Consider the following 17,597-nt stretch of genomic DNA (forward strand, 5'->3'; position numbering starts at 1 on the left):
GATTTTCTTAAGTTGTAAATATTTGATTTAGATGTCCAAAAGTTGCTAGAGGAAATACATTGATTGTGAGCTATCACTATAAATTTATTTCCAGTTTTCTTGTATTGTTCTTTTATAAGGTGTTGTGTTTATATTTTAATGAATCCGACTGTTATATGGTTTTTGTCAATACAGTTTCTAACATCCGATATATATCTGTTCTGTATAAATGTTGTAACACCCATCTCCCGTATATCTTTATGTATACGATATACAGATGTCACATCACTTTTAAAATTGTTTCCTATTGAAAAGCCGTACAATTTGTTTAATTTTAATTTATAATCAATAAATAAACCATTAATCCTAATCATTCTCATCTTTTATTATTTAATCGAATAAATAGTCCTATTTTTAAATATTTTCAATAAAATCCTTAATTTAATATTTGGGGCATTACAACCGCCGTCCATAACCGATCTATCTTCAAATGTGAGGATTGCTTTATCGAATGTGCAAACTTCATGCCAAGGTTGGCATTTTGATTCTTGAAGTCTTAGTTTTGCTAACAATATCCTCATTTTCAGGCACTTGCTCAATGTGATATGGCCCTTACTAACTTAGGCATTATTAGACTTAGTGCTGATGATTCTGCTGGTGCTGCTCGGGTACTTTCGAGATCTTCTTGTGCTAATTCAATTTCTTCGTGTTGTATCTTGTTCATTTCTTGTTATATTATTGTTCGTGGTTCCACGCACCATGATACCGGAACAGATGGTTGCTTCGAGTGGCAAAAGAGATATAGGCGCAATAGCAAGTGCTAGAGCAGCTGCATTATATGGGCTTGACACTCTTGCAGATAAAATCCAGGTAAAAAACCTTCAGTATTCTTATCCCTCTTTAATTCCACATAGATCTCTCGATGAAGATGAATGATGGCTTCACTATGTTCGTGGTGTGTATTGAATAACATTTCCTTTCTCGGCCAAAAAAGACACATTTCTTTCTATTGTTGATTTACTTCATCTCGTGCATCAGGACGAGGATGATAACGTTACCAGGTATTTGGTACTTGCAAGATAACCCATAATTCCCGGAACGGACAGGGTTTATAAGGAATACCTCCTTGAACTTGGTCATTTATTCGATTAATGTGTCTCTTTCGTTGATAATCTTTCGACTTTCCAGACCAGTATAGTTTTTACTCTAGAAGAATGTCCTGGCTTGCTATTCAAAGCCTTGGCTGTGTTCTCTCTAAGGGATACTAATCTAACAAAGGTAACTACAGCAGAGTGTTCATCTTTGTCTTATCATTATCAGAGACGATTCTGATTGTTATCTCGCCTCTTGGAGCAATTTTCAGATGGAAAGGGCGTCCTCTGAGGTCGTCGACGATTCTAACAGTGGGACTGCCATGTAAGTGTAGTATACTCGTATTCAGATGGAGAAAGCAAAGCACAGTTTCTTGAAAGTGGGATTATCATAAAGTGATCAATTAATGCTATTAATCCGGTTGATGTGTGGTTCCAGGTACTTCGACTATCTTTTCTACATCGACTTTGAAACTTCGATGGCTGAACGGCGTGCCCAAAATGCATTGGAACATTTACAGGTCAATTTCAGTCTTTTATTACGTCTCAATCATAACGACCGTATTTTTCCTACCAAATCTCTTCCTTTTCTGGCCTGAAGAAGCACTTGGAATATACATTCTGAAATTTCAATGTGATGCTGGTGCTCGAATCTGCATGTATTGTTTCTTTGAATATCAAAATCTCGCCGGTGTGGGATGCACTCTTAACTAGCTTGATTTCCAAGCTTGGTGTGCGATGCACTCTTAACTAGCTTGATTTCCATAGCTCTGTTCGTTTCCCTTAATTCACGCAGAGTGAATCTGAAGATGAATTGTGTGCCCCTGGCAGGAATATGCCGGATTTCTCCGAGTCCTCGGTTCCTATCCGATGGATATCTCCCAAACTCAGTAGATTTTGTCATCGTATACCTCAGTTTCTTTTAAACCTGCAACGATGGTGACGGTTCGACCACAGGTGATGCATGTACATGTAAGTCTTTTCTTGATCCAGCTGAAGATGAAAGGAAAGTTCTATAGATGGAAACGTTGGAAGGTCGACTTATTAGTTCGACCAGCTTATTCGACATGAACTATTTTTTTCTTTCCTTCCATATTTAGCTCTTTTATCTCATAGGTTTTCGTTACCCTCCTAGAGAAGTGGTGTGCAATGTTGTGAAATTTGAACATTAGAGACAATGCAAAGTCACAGTGACACCATATATCCCCCTCTTGAGGGCCTTTAACCTTTGAAATCAACTTTGGTTGCCAGTTTTCTCACAATTATTATTATTATTATTCCCAATCATCCAACAAAAAGGGATTTTTCATCGTATCCGTTAAGAAATGGAGATGTCGGAGATAGATTTACCACAACGGCATCGAATAGTTATTTTTCCGATTTAAAGTTAAATTTAATATGATTTCAATAAAACTCGATTCTCGAATTTAATAGAATTTAATGACTTTCATTTAATTCAAAGTTTTAATTGAAAATTTTATCTAATACAATATAACATTAACTTTTCACATTTCATCCAAACTTAAAAATAATTAAATAGAATATCAATTGCAAATTAATAATATTAATTGAAAATAAAAATTAATAGTAGGTCATGCTAACATAATTTTTTTTAATCAAAATGCATTAATAATATATAAAGAATACTTTTATTATAGTTTGGATCAAGTTCATCTCAAGTTTTTTTCCCCTGGTAATCATTTTACTTATTTGTACAAAGAAAAAGCACCTCAAAGAAAGAATCCCACATGGATAAGTAAGAGCAGGTATAGGTATTTATATGTTGCTACCCACAGAAATTATCGCCGAGCTTTGTAACGGGAGCTTGTGACCCGAGTGGGGGCACTAGGATTGTGGAACATGGGTTTGGCTCCTTGAGTCGGATCCCACGTGGCTTGCCATGGCTTGCCCGTTCCAAGCCAAGAGTTGGGTCATGGGACCTCCGTGAAAACTGTGGGTGTCGTGGCTCCTAGAGCGAAGGGCACTGCGTGAGGCTGGTTTCACAGAGCAGCGAAGACCTTCCTCTCTTGGCAGTGGGAAGATAACAAGCTTGATCCACTAAGATCCAACGTCTCTCACTGAGCCGACCTTAACTGGACCACCATCTTTTATTTATTTATTTTTTCTGCTGCTAAACTTGAACTCTTTTTCTGTTTGTTTCCTCCCAAAATGAACCCACTTTTCTCAAGGATTAAGTTTTCTGGGAATTGGACTGCAGCTGGGTTGAAGACAATAGAAGCATAGCACTTTGCCATTGTTGGTATGAACTGCTTGATTACATGTTATTATACCTTTTTTTTTTAAGATGTGAACTTTCCTTGAAGAAACCAGTGATAGCTATTGAGTCTCTTGGAGAACCATGTGTATGTTGTTTGATTTTACTCTGTTGTTTATTCCTCGTTTCTCCTGTATGCCCTCTTTATTATATCTGTAACAACTCTATCTGATTTAATGTTCACTGTAGCAGATCCACACTTTCGGTATAAACATTGAAATCTTCTTTAATTAGTTATATATTTTACTAATGATTTTTACTCTGAAATCTAATTTATATCCACCTATTCAAAAAATTTATTGATGTTTAGCTATTCAACTAGTTTTTGTAGGATTTTCCTTTTCAAAATTTTTAGTCAATATGCTACTCCATGCCCCCAAGGTTCCTTACCTTCTCACTTGTTTCCTTTTATTAAATGTTTCTGCACTAGAAGAGTTGAAGTTACACTCTTGTTAAAAGCTAACACAAGAACCTTTTTTAGGAACTCGACAGTGTTGAGAAGATTATGGAATTTTGATAAGCACATATAAATTTAAGCACTAATAATTTTTAAAAGCAAGTTAATAAATTAAAATTATTCGAAGATTAATAAATTAAGAAATCAAACAATCAACTCGAGTAATCGGGCATTTTTAGAGTGAAAATTTGAATCGAATTGTTCCCTAATTAAATTAAAGTGTTTACCTAATTTCTAACCGGATTCAAATATTATTCTAATTTAAAAAATTAATCTAGAAAAAATTGAAATTATGAACAAAACTAAATAATAATAAACTTAAATAAAATAATTAAAATAACAAATAAAAAAGATACAAGGACTAATTATAATAAAATCTAACTATATGGATTAGAATGCAAGAAATAAAAAAATAACTTAAATTAAAATAAAAAGGGATCAAAATGTAAGAAATTAAAATTCGGTAGCTAAATCAAGAACTAACAGGGACTACATTAAAATAAAATAAAACTGTGTAATAAAATAAAAATAAGTTAAAATTGAAAGACCTAGTGACCAAAGTGTAAAAAAACACGGCTAAATTTGAAGGACTAAAATAGTGAGTTTACCAGATAATTAAAACATGCATAGCTAATGGGTGTAATATTAATTTTGGTCCCTACAGGGACCAAAATGTAAAAACACGACAAAGATGGAGGCAATTAAGATGTATTTTTCCCATTAACTTTCCCTATATATATCCATATTTTGTTTTTTTTTTCATTTGCACCTAAACTGAAAAAAAAGAGCTTGAGAGCTCTCTCAAGATTTCCTCGACCGGCCCACTGTCGGCGAATCACCAAAATGACCCGAAACCTCCCCTAAGCATAAATCTAAACCCATACACCCCTCTTTGGGGCTAAAACCCCACAAAACAAGTTCGAAATAGCTCTAAAAACCCCATTGATGCATGGGTTTCCCTCACTCCGACCACCGTCGCTAGGCCTACTCTTAACTCACAAGGTAAACACAAAAAATATACACCTCAACAAATTTTCAACAATATGTTTTTTATTCTTTCGATCTGGAAAAAAAAAGAGTCCCCTTTACATTTTTTCGTTCGGGTTTTATAGCCCGACTTGTACATTTTTTCTAGATTTTTTTTTTCAACATGTTTGAAAATATGTGTAGTTTTTTCTTTTTTCTTTTTTTCATATGTTTGAAATTGTTGGATTCGTTATTGACTTGTGGCTTGCGGATGTCGGTTTGTAACCCCCTCAGACCGATGCGGATAGCCTGATCCGATGGAGTGTCACATTAGGGCCACCTGAGCGACCCACTGTAAAAATAACAAAAAATTTAAAACTTTAATTAAAACATGCAACTTATAAAATCATTTATCAGTATTCAGAAGTAAAATAGATTTTCAGACTCGTATATAAAGCAAAATACAATTACATGCCCCCTAAACACATGTACCATACTCTGCAACAACGCCGGAAGAACTCCCTTACTGAAGTCGATAGTGATACTGGTACAATTTTTTAACCTGTAATGTTGAGTAATAGAGTGAGCTTCGAAAAGCTCAGTAATACAGAACTACCAGATGCTACATGACATGCAGATAAATGGGAAACCATAATTTCCTTATTGAATACGTATGCCAGTGGCCAGAATAATTTGGGGTTCCCTTAAAAGTTCATCGAGTAGAAGCATGAATCTCAGTTCATAAGAAACCTTTCATACTATCACTTTTTCATGAGGTTGAATAGGATGTCTAGTGTGTTCCATCAATACGATAAAACCATAGTAGGTACACTAATCAAATGATAGTTCAGTAAAATCCCATAAACCATACTGTAGTGGAGTTTTTTAAACTCGTATTTTAAAACCATCTTACAAAGAGTTAACCTAAGGGAACATCTTAGGGCCTGAGAGCCTACCCAAGATAGATTTTGGGGCTGTGAGGCCTACCTAAGAACACATCTTAGGGCCGTAGGGCCTACCCGAGAATGATCTCAGGGCCGCAGAGCCTACCTAAGAGTCACATTAGGTCCATAAAAATTTTCCAGCTTTATCAGAGTTGTACTTTACAAATCTGTATCTCCAAGATACAGTTTATACAATGATACAAATCCATAAGCCATCACCGTTAAGTCGGTGCATCCATAAAACAATAACCATAGATTTCAGTGTACCACATGTTAAAACAATAAAACATTTTTTCAAAATATAAGGAACACACTAGAGAATCCAATTATTTTTCAGATGCATTTTGTAGTTATCAATATGGATAACATGAACTTGTGCAATTTGATCGGATCCCAATAATAAGATCTTATTGAAGAGAATCGATTTCTAACCGATCCCATCAAACATTTCATATTGATACTTTTAGAATTCCACTAAGTTTCTATATGCATCAAGAAAACGTTCAGGAACCTTTATACATAATAATTCTAAATTCAGATTTACTGCGAGTGATTTCATTACCCAAACAATAAGGGGTATTCAGGAATATACTTTGAATTCATAGAATTTCAGCCCAATTAAACCAAATGAGGTATTCAGAATCTTTCCTTTTCTGCGTGCGTTTTCCAACATGACCGAAGTGATTTTAGATGAAAATATAGAATCGAAGATTCAAGTCATTTACAATCTACTACTATCGATCATATTATCAAACAACTCGAGTTACACAACTCCCAAACTGATGCATGTCAACAAGTCAATTCATTATCCTTCCAGTGTATTCACTCTTTAATACATAATGCAGATCCATAGATCATCCCATAATCATCACTGAATAATCTTCCAACGGTCTTTATTTCATTTCCACAGTATTTCAACAATATCAGAAAATACAGACGTACTTGATCCATGACTCATAACCCATAAGGACAATTCATCATGTAAGTTCAACAATGTTTCCAAACTCATCCAATCACCTATTTATCCTTAGTCATTGATGTTATTTAGTTTGTTTAGTAAGCAAGTCTATCCCGATTACTTTAAAGTTTTCCAGAATAATTCAGACATTTCTGAATTTCAAATACACGTTGTACTTCATTTCAGTTCAATTTATTCATATAATAAAGTTATTCTGGTATTCGTGATTGATTTGACTCATGAATACCCACTTATACTGTATGCGCTCTAGAGTTGAGTTGAGCCAAGTACTTCCAGTATTATCATCGATCCAAATTTGAGAAGATGAACAAACATTCAAGTGGTACTATCTATCATTCAGGTAATGATATAGCACTAACATTGGTCGATCACTTAAGCTGCGTTCCACAACTTTTACTGGTAGCACAACATCTATGTTTATTTGGATTTCTTAATTAATCCAAGACATTTACTTATTCTAGATCTAAGGGCATTTGGTCATTTTGGTGCTCAACGTTTTTCTATTATTTCAAAGCTTGAGTATATCCATTAATTCTTGCTTGGTGACATTCTTGAGTCATTTCCATTCCAGGGGTATTTTGGTCATTTTACAATTCTAGAATATTTCAATCATTTCCTTCCATTCGGTCTTATTATTTAATTCAAACTTATCATTTATGTCAGTCCTTTTGAACTATTCTGACAAAATATCACCATCGATAAATTATTATTCTTCACGTACTTACTCAAAAGATTTCCAAGTTCAATGCCTTCTCAGATGTTACTAACGGATTATCAGAATTTTCCATACAAAAATAGGATCTCAACAATCAAATCAGTAATTTATCAGTATAAAAACAAATTCTCATGTTACTTCCTCATTCAGAGTCAACTTGGACTATTTTTACCTCTCAAGGGCATTTTCATAATTTCTTAATCAAAAATTTTGGTATTAACTCTTAATGAAAATAATTATACTTTAGAGATCCAATGATTAATTGGTTTCCCGAACATTCTCTTATCTTGAAATGATTCCTTAACAACCTTCTAGCATCTTGCATAAACCCTTTTTGGGTTTAAAAACTAGTTATCCAAATTTTACAAGTAAAGTTAACATTTCTTTTGCACATCAGTAGTTATATCGTATCAATATGTCTTTTCAGAGTTTTTAACCAACTTCCAAGGACAATTCTTGTCATCCTACAACATAAGGGTATTTTCGTAATTTTACCCTACCGGAATATTCTCATAATTTCTCATCCAAGTACCTTTAACATTTAACCTTTGATGATATAAAATATAAGTTACAAATCCATGACTAATTTCTTTATCACTAATCACAAACTTGTAATTTAATTCTAACAATTCCTCAATCTCTTATATTAGTCATTCGATCCGTATTCAGTTACAAAATTTCTACCACATTTATATCGAGTGTATAATTATTCAAATCCACAAAAGTGACCAACATTGTCTTATTCATGCATTTACCAATATCAACATATTCCATAAAACATAAAGAGGTAGTAAAGTATTACCTCGATTTCCGTGCAATACTGATCGACCATAAAAATTCCATTCGAACGCCTTTGATCTTCAATTCAACTTCCAATAATTCCTCAGATACACATCAACATAAATTATATCAAAAACGGAAACGGATCGAATCGGGTGATAAATCAGTGAAAAACAGCTACCTTACCGGGTTCGAATTTGGCGAAACGGACTTCGGATTCGGATTCAGAACGTCGAAAGCATAAAATATGACTTTTCGGAAATTTGAATTTTTGGTCAAAATCAAAGTCAAAGGCTTTGACCGGTAATTTCGAGGTCTTCGGGTTCGAATTTTGAAAAATGGACAGCGAGATCGGATTGGAACGTCGAAAAATGTCAGGATAGGTATACTCGGTCAAAGTCAAAGGTTGTTTAATGCCCGGTCAATGCCAGTCAAAGTTTTGGTCAACAGTGGTCAATGGTCAACGGGTCAGCTGTGGTCGGTCAAACCGGTCAACTCTGCTCCAAATTGGTCAAACGGTAATTTGGACCATCTCCGCACAGTGGCGGCGCGTGGGGCCCTTTCTGGCTGCCTAAAAATAATGGAAAAATTCTTAAAAATTATTTTAAGCGATTTAGAGATACTTACAAAGCTCGGTTCACAATTTTGAACGGCGGATAGCTCGATTTCAACGAATCGGAAACTTTGACCGCTTCACCTCCTCCGCGCTGCCGTCGACGGAGACCAAGGATGACACCGGCAATCGAAACGGAACAAGGAACCCGATGGTGCGGGAGGTGTCGTAAACGGATGCTCGGATCGTCGTGAATCGACGAAAAACCAATTGAAATTGAGTTATACCGACGATACTTCCGATTGAAATTAACGATGAACGACGACGATTCATGACAAAAGCTTTGAGGGTTTTGTTCCTCGCTCGACAACGAACACGATGGTGGTTTCGGCTCGTCGATCGGAGGTCGGACGACGAGTAGATCGGAGTTGAAATGAGGGTTGTTGGAGAGAAAAATCTGGGAAATCTGCAGAAAAAACATACGGGAATGGGTGTTCTAATTCATCCCAAAAGAAAAATGGTCAAATCATGAATCTAGCCACTGAATTTCCTGCATTTCTTAAAATAGTTTGCCAACGTTGCGATTTTACAATTTAATTCACTGTTTCTTTCAAAATACCAAATTAAATTCACCACTTTATAATTTCTTAATTTAGCCCTAAATTGGGGGGTTACAGGGTTGGTGAAAAAAATCAATGGCCTGGGCTGGACGAAAATGAGTTGTCACAGAAAGGGCGTCCTTGAGGGTCTTCGACAATTCTAACAGAATGAGTGTCATGTAAGTGTAGTATACTCGTATTCAGATGGAGAAAGCAAAGCACAATTTTCTTGACAGTGGGATTATCATAACTAATTATCAAATAATGCTATTAATCTGGTTGATGTGTGGTTCCACGTACTTCGACTATCTTTTCTACATCGACTTTGAAGCTTCGATGGCCTTTAACCTTTGAAACTCAAATTTGGTTGTCAGTTTTCTCACAATTATTATTATTATTATTATTATTATTGTTGTTGTTGTTGTTGTTGTTCCCAATCATCCAACAAAAAGTGGATTTTTCATCGTCGTTAAGAAATGGAGATGCAGGAGATAGATTTACCACGATGGCATCGAATAGTTATTTTTCGATTAAAGTTAAATTTAATATGATTTCAATAAAACTCGATTCTCGAATTTAAATAGGATTTAATGACTTTCTTTAATTCAAAGTTTTAATTGAAAATTTTATCTAATACAATATAACATTAAAAAGATGGTACGTTTTAAAATTCTGCAATATATATTTTGTTGAAAAATAACACTTGCACGAGAATCCCGAGGTCTCGATCTACAAATCTGGAAAATTTCACGTCGAACCGACACCAGAGACGCCGCACTCGCCGCACGCACCACCCATGCGCATGTGATTTGTCTGGCAGACTGGAGAATCGGTTGACCGCCTGGACCAGTCTGAACCGGCTACTGGGACGATCTGACCGAGCCGACCGGGCCAAGCCGTTGATCGGTTGATCGACCGTTAACTTTTTTCGGGTACACATATTCTGACGTTTTTCGACGTCATAAGTCCGTTTTTTAGGTCCGTTTTGCCAATTCGAACCGATAAGCTGTTTTCACTGATTAATCACCCGATTCGATCCGTTTTTCGCAATTAAGCTCCTTTTTTATGAAATTTCTGTTGATATGTTTATGAATTATTGGAAGTTGATTTCAAGATCGAGGACGTTCAAACGGAGTTTAAATGGTCAATCAGTATGGCACAGAAATCGAGGTAATACATTACTACCTTTTCATGCTTTATAGAACATGTTGGTATTAGTAAATGCATGAATAAAAAAATGTTTGATCTCATCTGTGTAGTTAGGTAATTGCTACACTCGATACGAATGCGGTAAAAAGTTGGTAACTAAATAAAATTTTGATGGCTAATACAAGAAATTAGAAGTTTGATAAGGAATAATTTCAAGTTCAGAGATTATTCGGAAAAGCACTAACTTTAGGATCTCTAAATTCTATTTACCCTTGTTAAGGGTTTAATACCGAAGTTACCTGGTTAAGAAATTACGAAAATGCCTTTGAGAGGTAAAAATTATCCGAGTTGACTCTTAATGAGAAAGTACCATGAGAATTCGTAACTAACCTGATAAATTACAGATTTAATTGTTAAGATCCTGTCTTTGCACAGAAAATTCCTGATAATTTGGTTTTATCTGAGAAGGCACTTGACCCGAAAATCTCCGAGTTAAGAGTAAATACCTGAAGAATAATTATGAGGGTGCTCTTTTATTAGAATTATCAAAAGGACTAGAATAGATGATAAGTTTGAATTAAATAATAAGATCGGACGGAAGGAAATGATTGAATACCCTGTATTTGTACAATGACCAAAATACCCTGAAATGGAAATAAAACAAGAATATCACCAAGCCTAGAATGATTGGATATCCTCAAGCTCTAAATGGACTGAATTAACATTGACCACCAAAATGACCAAAATACCCTTATGGTATAGAATAAGTAAATGTATTGGATTAATTAAGAAATTCAAATAAACATGGACGTTGTATTGCTCTTAAAGTTTATATAACACAAATTAAGTTGGTCAACCAATGCTAGTGCTATATCAATACCTGAATGACATAGATACCACTTGAATCCTTGTTCGTCTCCTCAAGTTCGGATCGATGATAATTCTGGAAGTACTAAGATCAGCTCAACTCTAGAGCGGATTCGGTACTATGAAGTGGATATTTATTAGACAATCACCATAATACCAAATTGAACTGAATGGAAGTAGAATATGTATCCGAAATTCAGAAATATCTGAATTACTCTGGAAAACTCTGAATTAATCAGGACACACTGACTGCTAAATGAACTAAGTAACCTCAAGACTAAGGATTAAATAATTGATTTGGATGAGTCTGGGAAAGCTAACGAACTTAAATGATGTACTATCTTTATGGGTCATTAATCATGAAACAAGTACGTCAGCATTCCTGATATTGTTGAAACATGAAAATGAAATAAAGACCATTGGAAGATCTATTCATCGATGATTCTGAAGATGATCTATGGATAATAATTTTTGGTATTAAATAGTAAATACCCTGAAGGACAATGAATTGACCAGTCGACAAGCATTAGTTCTGGGATCTATTCATCTCTAGTTGTTCGGTAATCCGATCAAACGACATAGATTGTAAAGGTCCTGAATCTCCGTTCTCCTTATCAGTTCAAATCACTATGGTCATACCTGAAACAGAAGTAACTCAGATGTAAAGGATTCTGAATACACTCTGATTACGTAGAGCTTTCGAAAAATGTTTGAATAAGATATAATCTTGATAAATCACATTCTGAATAACTGATGATTTCGTCAGTTAATGACTCTTCCAATAGTGATTCTAACTTCCGACATTCTATCGGTATACTAAAGATTCGTGTTGTTTGCCTGATAAGATTATCTGGATCTCTCAATAATATCTGGAAACACTAGTGTGTTCCCTAATCACATGATGTTTTATCTGATTTTCGATTTGAATTTTATTCCGGTACCTGATCTGAATTCTTTTTCTGATATCGACCTGAATTATTTTTTGATTTCTAATATCTCCATTTACTGATGGAAAAATGTTTTATTTTGGGGGGTAATGTTGGAGGAAGTATATTGTAGGCTCATCGACTTTGCTCAGGGCCTTATAAGCTGTACAGTTGGGTGTATGGTTCGGGAACCTACACATTCTGATGTGAAAGGTTTTGAGGGATTACTATGTTTTTTGAATTTAAAAATATGTTTTTAAAAAATATATATATTTTATTGGTTTACGGGAACACACTAGATAACTTATTCTAATCTCCTGAACTCATCATCCGAAATATTTCTCTGAACTGCAATCTAATTTTCTTTTATTACCTGAGATATCATGGGACCTCAGCTTACCCTAAAAATATGTAGATGTCTGAACAAATAAGAAAATATATGTCTATATTATCTGCACATTCTTCAGCATCATCTGGTAGTATTGTATTACTGAGATTCCCAAAGCTCACTCTGTTACTTACCTTTTTATATACGAGTCTAAAAATCTGTTTTATTTTTGAATATTGGTAAAGTTTACTTTTGTATTTATAAATGATTTTATGAGTTTACATATTTTAATAAATTTTAAATTTTATGCTATTTTTACGGTTAATATCTCCAGTGGCCCTAATGTGACACTCCAGATCGGATTAGGTTACCCGCATCGGTTTGAGGGGGTTATATTTAGTGGTATCAGAGCATAGGTTGAGTCGAGTTTTCTGGATAGATCGAATGTCAAAGATGTATGATCAATACATGCCCCTATACTACAATCATACCACTCTGTGACGAAACTCCAAGGTCGAGTCCCTCCTGTAACGAGCTAATCTAAGTTTTCTATCAGTTAGGGCTCTACCATTGCATAAAGGAATCCAGTAGCATTTTTCTAAACTCTGTAAAGTACCTTACGAGTAATGTGAGAGTCACTCATCATCGAGAAATTTGACATGACTCCGAAATTAAATTAGGATATGTTACTTCTCTATGAACCTATTATCATAGCCTAGGTTGAATTTATTCCTCAATGATAAATTCGTTCCGATTCTTTTCTTGAAATGAGGGAAAGTTTTGATGAGAATGTATACTCAGCTGGTTAAGGATTAGTAAATGACCCGTACTTCTATAAAGCTAATTGAAGATATGAAAGAACTGATGGAAGTTTCATTTCTGCAATCTATGACATGAATGATTTTCGAGGATGAATTCTTTTAACGAGGGGAAAATTGTCACACCCGAATTTAGGGGCTAAATTATATTTCCAAAACTTATAGTTAGTTTTAGAATGTGTAAGAAATTCAGGGACTCAGTCTAGAATTTACCCATTTTTATTATATATTGAAAAATAAAATCCCCTCCCAAGCAATATGGTTTTCCCCAGATGCTTTTCCCCAATTTTCTTCCCCATCAACCCAACTTTATAGCCCCGATTCTTCACCATCTGGTCATCGTTCGTCGATTCGAAACCACAATAGACTCATTAAACGGATAAAAAACCCGACCTCTATTCTGTCATGAATCGACGTTATTCGCTGTAAAACTCAATCAGAAGCTTCGTCGGTTTTAACTCGATTACCATTTGTTTCGTCGATTCTGGTCGATCCGGCCACCCGTTCATCTCACACTTGTACCATCAGACCATTGTCATCGTGCACTTAAAACGTGATTGAAATCGTCGTACCGTTGTTGATCTATCATCGTCACTCATCGACCACCGTTAAAGAAGATTGTACGTTTTAAAATTATGTAATCCGTTATGTTTCGTTGAAAAATAACACTGCATGAGAATCCCGAGGTCTCGATCTACAAATCTAAAAATTTCATGCCGAACCGATAACCAGAGACGCCACCCGCTGTGGTTGGGATTTGTCTGGCAGACTGGAGAATAGGTTGACCGACTGGACCGGTCTGGGACCGAGCTGCCCAAGCCAAGCCGAGCCGCTGAGCCATTGATTTTCGTTAACTGACGGTTGATGCCATTGACTTTTTCTGGGTACACCTATCTAGACATTTTTGATGTCATGAGTCCCTTTTGAGGTTTGTTTTGCCAAATTCAAACCCAGTAAGTAATTTTCCATAGATTATCACCCGATTCGATCCGTTTTTTAGTAATTAAGCTTTGTTTTTGACGAAATTTCTGTTGATATGTATATGAGGAATTATTGGAAGTTGATTTCAAGATTGAGGGCGTTCGAATGGAGTTTAAATTGTCGATTAGTAAGGCACATAAATCTAGGTAATACATTATTACATTTTCATGCTTTATGAAACATGTTGGTATTAGTAAATGCATAAATAAGAAAATGTTGATCTCATCTGTGTAGTTAGGGTCATTCTTACACTCGATACGAATGCTGTAAAAAGTCGGTAACTGAATAAAATTCTAATGGCTTGTAAAGAAATTAGAAGTTTGATAAGGAATAATTTTAAGTTCAAAGATTATTCGGAAAAGCACTTAACTTTAGGATCTCTAAATTCTATTTACCCTTGTTCAGAGTTTTAATACCGAAGTTACCTGGTTAAGGAATTACGAAAATGCCCTTAAGAGGTAAAAATAGTTCGAGTTGACTCTTAATGAGAAAGTACCGTGATAATTCGTACCTAACCTGATAAATTACATATTTAATTGTTAAGATCATGACTTTGTACAGAAAAATTCCTGATAACCTGTTTGTAACATCTGAGAAGGCACATGACCCAAAAATATATGAGTTAAGAGTAAATACCTGAAGAATAATTTATCGAGGGTGCTCTTTTGTCAGAATTATTCGAAATGACTAGAATAGATAGAAGTTTGAATTAAATAATAAGATCAGACAGAATGAAAGGATTGAAATACCTTGTATCTATAAATTGACCAAAATACCCCTATAATGGAAATGAATCAAAAATATCACCAAGCCTATGAATGATTGGATATCCTCAAGCTCTAAAAGGACTGAATTAACATTAAATACAAAAATGACCAAAATACCCTTATGGCCTAGAATAAGTAAATGTATTGGATTAATTAAGAAATTCAAATAAATGTGGACGTTGTATTGCTCTTAAAAGTTATGGAACATAGATTAAGCTAGTCAACCAATGTTAGTGCTATTTGTACCTGAATGGAATAGATTCCACTTGAATCCTTGTTTGTCTCCTCAAGTTCGGATTGATGATAATTCTGGAAGTACTCAGATCAGTTCAACTCTTGAGTGCATTTGATACTAATAAGTGGATATTCGTTAGACAAATCAACCACTAATACCAAATTGAACTGAACGAAATTACAATATATATCTGAAATTGAGAAATATTTGAATTACTCTAGAAAACTTTGAAGTAATCGCGATAGACTTGACTGCTGAATAAACTAAGTAATCTCAATGACTGAAGATTAAATAATTGATTTGGATGAGTCTAGGAAAGCTAATGAACTTAAATGATGTACATTCTTTATGGGTCATGAATCACGAAACAAGTATGTCAACATTTCCTGATATTATTGAAACATGGAAATGAAATAAAGACCATTGGAAGATCTATTCATCGATGATTCTGAAGATGATATATGTACAAGAATTTTTTGTATTAAAGAGTAAATACACTGGAAGGACAATGAATAGACCAGTCGATAAGCATTAGTTTTGGGAGATGTTTTTCTCGAGTTGTTCGATAATCTAATTAATCGACATAGATTGTAAAGGCCTGAATATTCGTTCTCCCTTATCAGCTTAAACCACTCTAATCATATCTAAAATCAAAAGTAACTCAGATGTAAAGATTCTAAATAACATCCAGATTACTTAGAGCTTCCAAAAAATGTTCGAAATAAGATATAATCTTGATAAATCACATTCTGAATAACTGGTGTTGTTATTTAATGAAATCTTCCAATAGTTATTCTAACTTCTGACATTCTATCGGTATACTGAAGATTCATGTTTCTCTGTTGATAAGATTATCCAGTATCTCTTAATAATATATGGAAACCTAATGTGTTCCCTAATCACATGAATTTTTATCTGATTTCCGATTTGAATTATGTTCTAATACCTGATCTGAATTTTGTTCTGATCTTGCATGAATTAGATTTTATTTTTGATATATCTGTTTACTGACGGAAAAATGTTTTATTTGGGGGGGTAATGTTGGAGGAAGTATATTTGAAGGTTCTTCGGCTTTGTGCTCAGGGTCTTATTGGCTATGCAGTTGGGTGTATGGTTCTGGGGAACCTACATATTCTGATGTGAACAATTGGAGGGATTACTATGGTTTTTGAATTTAAAAAAAAAATGTTTTAAAAATATATATCTTTTCACTGGTTTTACGGGAACACACTAGATAACCTATTCTGATCTCCTGAACTCAATCATCCGAAATATTTCTCTGAACTGAAATCTTATTGTTGTACTACCTAAGATATCAGTGGGACTTCATCTTATCCTAAAAATCTGTAGATGTCTGAACCAATAAGAAAATATGTCTATTTGTATATGCACGTTCTTCAGCATCATCTGGTGGTATTGTATTACTGAGCTTCCCAAAGCTCACTCTGTTACTCACTCTGTTACTCACCTTTTCAGGTTATAAGAATCGTATCAATGCATCTATCGACATCAGTAAGAGAATTCTTTCAGCATTGCTGGAAGAGTATAGTACATGTGATGAGGGGGCATGTAGGCTGTATTTGTTTTATATACGAGTCTGAAAATCTGTTTTATTTTTTAATATTGATAAGTTTAATTTTTTTTATAAATGATTTTATGAGTTTACATGTTTTAATAAAAGTTTTAAATTTTCGCTATTTTTATAGTGGGTAGCTCTGATGACCCTGATGTGACACCCCAGATCGGATCGGGTTACCCGCATCAGTCTGAGGGAATACAATTCATATAATAATAATATTTTTTTGAATTTATTATCGTTTAAATTAATATGATTCATATATAACTGTAAATATTATATGATATATTTTTAACTTACAGCATAATGTCTATAATGGACATTTTATATTTTCAAACTTACTTTTTAATGCGATCTCAAACAACTAAATTTTAAATTAAACTTTTGTCCAACACTTTCAAATTTCATTTCTACAACACTTTAAAAGTTCATTCTTCAAAAAACTATGTCAAACTGGTCCTAAATCTCCAACACGAAACGTTATTTGATAGAGTGGCTAAGGAGTAGAAACTCTATAGATGAGGTAAAAAATATAACCGTTGTCCATAATCGATATGTCTTCATTTCCTGTTAATGGTTCAAGTGTGAGGATGTTTATCAGGTCTGAAATTT

The 17,597-nt window shown here is 34.4% G+C and overlaps 2 pseudogenes; both read left to right on the forward strand.

Moving 5' to 3' along the window:
* The first annotated feature begins 490 nt into the window (after nt 1-490).
* Nucleotides 491-1,964, forward strand: LOC120175705 (annotated as a pseudogene).
* Nucleotides 1,965-2,006: 42 nt separating this feature from the next.
* LOC120175706 overlaps nt 2,007-17,597 on the forward strand; it is a 40,099-nt pseudogene continuing 24,508 nt past the window's right edge.

Source organism: Hibiscus syriacus, unplaced genomic scaffold, assembly GCF_006381635.1.
Source record: "Hibiscus syriacus cultivar Baekdansim isolate YM2019G1 unplaced genomic scaffold, ASM638163v2 tig00112215_pilon, whole genome shotgun sequence".
Taxonomy (NCBI): domain Eukaryota; kingdom Viridiplantae; phylum Streptophyta; class Magnoliopsida; order Malvales; family Malvaceae; genus Hibiscus; species Hibiscus syriacus.